The sequence below is a fragment of the Odontomachus brunneus genome, unplaced genomic scaffold (genome assembly GCF_010583005.1).
Source record: "Odontomachus brunneus isolate Ranch 3 - 2012 unplaced genomic scaffold, Obru_v1 Obru_scaffold_082, whole genome shotgun sequence".
NCBI lineage: Eukaryota > Metazoa > Arthropoda > Insecta > Hymenoptera > Formicidae > Odontomachus > Odontomachus brunneus.
Window position 1 is genome coordinate 934,739 of NW_022639532.1, and position 7,242 is coordinate 941,980.

At 40.0% G+C, this 7,242-nt stretch overlaps 1 protein-coding gene across 2 annotated transcripts in view; it reads left to right on the top strand.

The window, feature by feature from the left end:
- Positions 1-7,242, top strand: part of LOC116847761 (extracellular serine/threonine protein CG31145) — an 80,648-nt gene that overhangs the window by 18,376 nt on the left and 55,030 nt on the right. For both annotated transcript variants that reach the window (XM_032823107.1, XM_032823108.1), the window contains exon 2: positions 1,875-1,986. The gene's annotated coding sequence lies outside the window, so the exon portion shown is untranslated. The remainder of the gene's footprint in view (positions 1-1,874; positions 1,987-7,242) is intronic.

The window sequence follows — 7,242 nt, forward strand, 5'->3', positions numbered from 1 at the left end:
GTGTGTGTGTGTATATATATATATATATATATATATATATATAACGCGAAAGGTAAATAAAGATTGATATTTCAGACGAAGAGTTGATCGCTCTCTTGGACAGCCTGTGATGTAAAACGAACAAGTTCGGTGATTGTTTAATGCCGAATTCAAGCCGTGAGTTGGCTCGCGAGTCGACTGGCGCGTAAAATCGGAAAAGAAAAGAGATTACCCCCCGTGTTTATGTTTACGGAGGACAATGGGATTTCTCGTGAAGTCGCGTTGCCTTCGTCGGCTGATCTCGCGAATTTACGAGTCACGTCTCGGTTCGAGAAAACGAATACCCGTGCGCGCTTAATCGCACGTTTTACGGCCGCTGCATTCTACGGGATGGACAATTAAACGCGCCGATGCAATTAACCGACGCGCAGGACGAAGAGAAGGATCAGTCATTTGCATAAGAAACCGGAGCAGAACTCCGCTCGCACCCGCCCGTATCAGCTTTTCCGTCTTCACGGCGTTTTCCTGTTTATTTATTTACTTTTATTATTATTTTATCATTATTTTTTTTTCTGGTTACAAGAGACCAGAAAACAACGAGCAGAGTTTTTCACGGTGACACGGTGCGTTGCGTGAGCGGAATATTATTAGTGGAATTTATACGGGGGATTGCGTGTGAGTTGTCTTTCTCCTCGCGAGAGAGACGTCTAAAAATCTTAGATGGAAAAGCGACGTCTCTCGCACGACGACGCGATACTGGCCCCCGGCAATACAAAGCGATTACGAAGTATTATGATACGCTCGGTATTATGTAGATGAGACTGAAACGAGACACGAGGTAGATGGAGCTTAGGATAAGCTTAGAGTAGCTTGTTGCTGGAATTTGTTGTCCAAGTCTAAAGCACTTCGCGAGAGTGAGAGTTGTACGAGCTATCTCTAACTCATAAGGACGCCTTTGATAAATAAGAAGTGACGATAACGTAAATGACAATATACATAAAGATTGAACGATCATAGCGACGATAAAGATCAGCGGTAGAATTCGGCCTTAGAGTGGAGCTCAATTATAAATAATGTCGAGAGCTTACTTTTCAAAAATACCGTTTCTTTCACGAGAGAGAAATACTATTCCTCATTTCTTTCGTCGTGCTTCATCGTTCTTCTTGTCGTTAATTTTTCCTCATATTTTAATTAAATTATTTTCGGTTTATTAAGATCGTAAGGTTTAATTAAACTTTAATTAAATTTGTATTTTTCAACGCTGGCAGATTTAAATTTAATTAAATTTGACGAGAACTATTTCCTGTGCCGGACTATTTCTAATCGCGACGAGATAGTGCGCTCTGTGGAGGGATTTTTATCGCGATTTGTCGCGCTCTCTTATCAGCGCGACCAACGCGTTGTTTAACGACACGTTGATGGATGTCGCAACATGGCGGCCGGAATTAAACACTTTCCCGTGATGGATGCTCGTTTACTGGTTACTCGGATCGACGATGATTAATCGGAATTACAGGAATTAATACGCGGCCTGCCATTACAGTCCGTAGAAAAAAATTCATCTCTACGTATAAGTGTGTAAACAACTCGCAGCGATAATCTGACGCTGTTTCATATCTTCATATTACGTTGCGCGTGTATCATGCGAGAAGAAATGTTTGTATTGGAGATTATGATAAAGAATGTATATAGAGAGTTCTTGATGCGGCTTTATCGTTTACACGTGATCAGTGAGAGTAGTGAAATCCCTGCGACAAATTGCGTTTCGTGAAACTTTTCATAACTCTCTAATTAAAAAAAAAAAGACAGAAACAGATTTTGTGAGAGATGGTTTGCAACATGCGTTACATCATATAACTATCGGCCCTTCATACGAGTGTGCTCTTGTTTTGCAGATGACTAATACGCGTGCGTGCAACTAACCGGTTTGAATTAACTCCGAATTAACAGCATGTAACGACGCGACGGCTGGACCAATCATGGGGGAGGAATCGTCGAGAGCCGTTGGTGAGTCCTTCCTTCAATAATTCAGTTTAGTAATAAATATTAATATGAAATTTATTGTGTTACGATATTACAATTAATAAGTGTGTAACACGTCAGTTTAATTGATCAATTGACGTTGTGTATGTTTTGCAACATATATGACTCTTAAATAATATAGTTGGTGCTATATTTTTCATTTAAATTTAGCAGTAAAGCCGCACAACCGAGGATCATTTAAACCGACGCATTTTGTTTTCTTTATTTGCAATTAATTTTTTCTCTTTACTTTAGTTTACTTTACTTTACTTTAGTTTTAAGTGTTGCTCCGAGAGATTCCGATTTATTTCTGACTCGTTCTTTTCATATCTCACGATTTCTTATTTTAATTCTGTGCTTTCCCCTCGCCTTAGCTCTACTACCCAAATAGACGGATGTACGTAAATTTATAGCTTATCGAAATTTATTTTAACTTTCTCATTACGACCTCCGTCGATTTGGGGTTCGATTCTTTTCAACGAAAACGTCAAGAATAAAAGGTAGATCGTCAATTCAATGTGTCTTTCAGACATTCTGCGGACACTCGGCGTTGATCGTTTTCGCATTTATCTTGTATCTACTCAATTACAGGTCGGTTAATTTAATTGATGCTTTGTCTCTTCTTGGAAATAGAATTACCAGGAAGGGACGATGTAGAATTTGGCCAATCGGTTAAAGTAAAGTTAAAGTTGATCAGCGTCAGAGAAAACGATGGCTCTAATTTCTTATTTAACGACAGTGACGCGAAATCGTCTAGTTAGCGCTGTTGAACTTGTTATTCGAGAGAGAATTCGAGAGAGAGAGAGAGAGAGAGAGAGAGAGAGAGAGAGAGAGAGAGAAATATGATAACCGAGATATTCCTCATATTACATTATTGTAAAATTAACGATTTGACATTTACGAGTAAATTGGTGCGACTTAGAGGTGCGAAATTGAATATATTTTGAGTGTTTCTCTCCCGCGAGAACCGGGCGTTCCTTTAACTGCAGCTTCGTATTTTAACACGTTAAGGTACTCGGCGTTTCTTCGTATTATTTTTGCGCTCGTAAAAACGGTGCTCTCGTCTTCAGTATGGAGTGTACACCGTGAGATAATTTCGCATCTCTACGGACGGACTTTGAGAAAGGACAAGCCCGAGATCCGCAGTCGGAAAAAGAAAAAAAAGGAGAAGAAAAAGTGGGAGAGAGAGTGGAAAAAAGGAGGAGGAAAATAACAAGGCGGTAGTGACGCGCCGTTGAGAGGTTCTGCCAAGGAAGTCCTTAAGGCGAGATCCTTCTCTCCTCTCGCGCCTCTCGTAATTAAAAGGAAAACGCTGCCGAAGTTTCGCGGTTCTTTCGCGGAAACCTCTGTTCTCCTTTCCGCTCCTTTTTTCATGCTCGTATACACGCGCGTGCAAAAGTGATAATTGCGGAATCGCGCGAAATATCCGTGGTTATCGTTGTAATTGCTTTCGCGGCGTTCAACGAAGTTGCAGTTGCAATGATACGATAATAGGAGATAAGGGGAGAATACAAGAAGAACAAAGAAAGAAGAAGAACAACGGGACAAGGTCGGCGATGCAATGACGATGCAATGATAGTACGGCGTTCCGCACCCAAGTTTCACGGTTCTTAGAAACCTTTGTTTTTCTCTCCGCTCTTTTTTTCACGCTCGTATACACGCACGTGCAAAAGTGATAATTGCGAGACAAGAATCTGATATTGCACGAAATATCCGTGGTTATCGTTGCAATCGTCTTCGCGACGTTCAACGAAGTTGCAGTCGCAGTGATACGATAGAGGAGGAGATAGGGGGAGGGAAGAATAAGAAAAAAAAAGACGCGGGGCAAGGTCGGCGGCGCAACGACGATGCAACGGAGATGCAACGACGATGCAACGACGACGGTGCGGCGTTCCGCGCCGGTGAAATCGTTTTCGCGAACGCCTTCGAGAGCTCGACGAGACGCGCAACGCAGCGGCGTCGAGGCGAAGACTAGAGATGCATGCATGCATGCATGCACGCAGTCCGTGCGGATAATGCGTTGTTATGCGAGAGCACGTGTGCATCGTGCGGATTATGCAAGAGGCTTGCCTCGCGTCGAGTCGCCTCTTAAGATGCAGTACCTTAGTCGGTCGCGACGCAATCGATTACTATCGAGGAGTCATCGGAGACCGCGTGATCCTGTCGCGCAATTAACCAAACCGCCACGCGTTTCCGTGATGGAACGATCGAGCGAGAAGGAAACACGCATTTTGTCCGATTTCAATTAAGAGGGATCACAGGATCCTGACAGCAGCAAAAATTAAGTAGAATTTGGGAAATTGTAAAGCACTGTGAATTAATAGAAATGTGAATTTTGTGTTTTCTACGTCTATTAAGTACGTTTAACGTAATGTCTTGGTGTGACAAAAATTAGATTTTATAGCAAATTTTAAGTATATCTATTTTAATCCCGTTCTGCAGAAGAATGATGTTTTAACGGTAGACGTTCTAGCCTCACAACAGGAGAGTGATCTGAAATCTGTACCAACTGTACATTTTTTTATTTATTAGAATTGTAGTTGTCAGTTTACGGAGGTTTCTCGCAAATCTCGGAACCATTATTTATTTATTTTTTTACAAGTTCGAATTTGTCAGTGAAAAGATTAAATTTGATTTTTTACTTCTATTTTGCGAAATGCTGTTTCTTTTTTTTAAATTCGTTTCGTGAACCAATTATTATAATTCTAATGAATAAAAAAATATTTTGATACTGATTTAAGATCATTCTTATCGGGGCCAGGATGGTTATCGTTGAAGCATGATTCTTTTGCAAAACAGAATTGAATTGGACGTTACTATTTACTATAAAATCTAGTTTTTTTATACCAAAATATTGTCGAATATATTTAATAGAATATACATACAAAAAATTCATGTTTCTATTAATTTACAACGTTTTACAACTTTCCAAATTTTATCTAATTTCTATCGCTGTCAAGATTTTGTAATCCCTCAACTTGGATACATAATTTTTTCGCGGATATTAATTTATTCCATTCGACGCGCGCTCCATTTTCTGTGAAAAAAAAGAAAAAGGATATCTCACAAAGGATATCCCGCGAGAATCGCATCCTTAACGCATGCCAGGGCAAAGGATAAAAAGGGCTCCGGATTTATCTTTGATTCCGCGTCAACGGAACGGCAGAAGGATGTGAGAATGCCGGGAGGGGAAGAGGGTGAAATAGAAGAAAGGGGAGAGTACATACTAATCCCATAAGATCGTCGGGGTTGTCTCATTGAAATGCCGGCGAGCAGAAAAACAGCATCTGAGTGAAATTCCGGGGGATGTTTCGGTGTCGTTTGATAGAAGCCGCTCTTCCTCTCTGCATCCCCTTGCCAATGTTTCTCGGGAAAAGAAACACAAAACGGAGAGTACATTCGACGAAAAGGAAGTGCAATTAATCTCTTCGTCGAGCAATTTTATGCAATTAGATATTTTCTCTCCGAAGTCCGTATAAAACATTCCCTTCTTCTATTTTTTTGCTAAATATTTAACTAGGAGACACTAGGAGATCGATATTTTGGTAGATAAGTAATTTCACATAAACGGATTTCTCCTTCTTCTTTCTTTAATTATGTAAATTTCTACAAATAAATAAATTAAAATACGTATATTGTCATAGATGGAGGAAATATCGTAAAAATGGCAACAAAATTTTTGTATCTTTGTTTTTACAGAATGATGACTAAAATTCTTGCATATTTGTTTAGAAATGTTATATATGTTTGATTTTTACTTCAAAATTTAATTATACTGATTAAAAACATTTTTCTTTTTCTTATTTTTTATAAAATTTAATTGTGTCACCAAATTGTAATCACTCGAATATCTCTTATATTGTGTATTAGGTATATAGATCGTCAAATTTTTACTATTTCTATAGTAATTTATATTGCGGCTCTAGTATAGTACAATTTTACAGGAAACGTTCTGAAATGAAAAATAATCTTAACGTGAATTCTCGCAAAATTTTCTCCGTGTGCGCAATTGAAAATTGATACTTTTCATGAAATAAAACAATTTACTTTATCATTTATTATATTACTCTCTCTTGACATAAAATGAAATAATTTTACGCCATAGGAGTCCCTTTCTCTCTCCGTGTCTGTCCATTTGTCCGCGACTCTCGATGTCTCGACGGGAATCTCGAAGCCTCGGGACATCGGCGCCTCCGCGGTCTTTCGTTTGCGGTGGAAAACGAGCGCCGGCGTTCGCGACTGCTAAATGTCGAACGTGGTTTCTCGGCTCTCGACTTGCCTCGAGACGCGCGCGAAAAGATCTCGTGCCGACAGGTTTCCGCGTCGAGGAAAGCGATAACTGGCCGAGCGAGTCAGGCGGTGAAGTGCGAGCAAAAGTGCAAGCGAATGCGAGCTGTGTTTGTCTTACCTCTCGTTGCTCTCGACTTCGTGACCGAGGGGGAAAAAAGGTGGAAAAGAACCGTACAGAAGAACTGGCGACGCGTTTCCGAAAAATTGCGACTCTCACTTTCACTAATGCCGTGGATTTTAAGCCCCTCGACGCTTTGATCGATTAGTCAAACTTGTTTGATATTTATCACAGAGAGGGACAGTCGTTTCGCTTATCAATAGAAACTGCAAGCACTTTCACACCGAGAAATTCCCAAGCGTTGCACTCTTAAGAATTTCTCTTAAAGAGGTATCACACGTTGTATTTCAGAAATAATGAAAGAATTTTTAACAGATTAGGTATTAATCTATGTTGCGCCTCTCACAAGCAATTTGACATTGACTCACGGTCTGAATCGAGAGTTATTTCAATTTCAAATGTAAGTCCAGCAAACATGATGATATCAAATGATTTTAAAGGCGTATTACCAGGTCTGTAAATATGAAACCGGAATTTGCCCATAGATGGCCCTAACTGCCAATGTAGTTACCGTCATACCGTGTCATTGGCGCCATTTCCTTGTTGACATCTCTGACAAAGATTTTCAACTCACAACAATACAAGTTTCATACAACAGCATAGTTTGTAATAGCGTTGAACATGTCGAATTTTGTGCCTGGAAACTACGATTTGCGGACAGCATTGATTTTCTTTTACCATTTGAAGAAAATTGCTGCAGAATCGCATCGAATGCTTGTCGAAGCTTACGGTGAGCATGCTCTTGGTAAATCACAGTGCTTTGAGTGGTTTAAAAAATTCAAAAGTGGCGATTTTGACGTGAGAAACGAAGAACGTGGAAGACCACCGAAAAA